Here is a 935-nt window from a genome sequence, read left to right as displayed (position 1 = left end):
CAGCTAGTTTACATAAACCAAGATCTAAGAAGGCAGTCAGGTAACAACTAAGGCCTACAGCAGAATTGCTCCTACTTTTCTGTAACTCTTCTAACTGAGGAACCCATCAATGAATTTAAACATTGGTTCACATTTGATAAAATCTTCATCAAATAGTTACATGCTGGAAAATAAAATTCCTGGCAAACTTAATTTGTGTTCCTGGGCTGTGGTCACTCATATTTTGCTTCAGTATGAATTGTCTCATCCCCTTGAAGTGAGTATTTTATTTTAACATACACAGTATCTAATGCCCTGACTTAGACTTTGTAGAAGGAGGTAGAGGAAAAAGAGAGTAGTCTGCTTGCAGATGGAAAATGCTTCCTGAAAGGGCAGCAGCAGATTAGATAGGAAGAAGAATGGAGAAACAGTGCATATCTGAGCAACCCCATTAAGGGAAAGCTGTTTTCTCTATGTTACTAACTGTATTTTTGGTTTTGCTTTTCTTTTCTTTCTCTATTCTTTTAAATCTTTTCTGCTACATCATTTTTTTTTTGTGAAATGAATGAGATATGATCTATTTCTTTGAGCCTGGGTAAAAACATGACTTTCTAAATTTTGCAAAGATCTTAGCAGTGCTATCCTACTATTTAGAAAGGATTCCTGATAAAGAACAAAAAGAAATCACATACCCCTTTCTTAAAAACCAATGGAATTGTTGCTGTCAGTCACTTAGACATAAAACCACCTCTCTAGTCTGAGGTGTAATTATTACTATTTGAAAACTGACAAGCTGCCTATACCAAAACACTTTGGGAATTAGTGTATCATCTATGTGAACCTCAGGGTCCGCACAGGGGTCCCTTTGGGCACTATCAAATCTCACTCATTTGTTTAGTGTTCCTTCCACCACAGTCTGTGTGGTCATGGTTCACTCTAACCCTATCCAAATGTTT

This window comes from Mus caroli, unplaced genomic scaffold (genome assembly GCF_978045245.1).
Source record: "Mus caroli unplaced genomic scaffold, Mus_caroli_1 scaffold_7, whole genome shotgun sequence".
Taxonomy (NCBI): domain Eukaryota; kingdom Metazoa; phylum Chordata; class Mammalia; order Rodentia; family Muridae; genus Mus; species Mus caroli.
The sequence above is the reverse complement of the archived record's forward strand: the minus strand, read 5'-3'. Positions refer to the sequence as shown.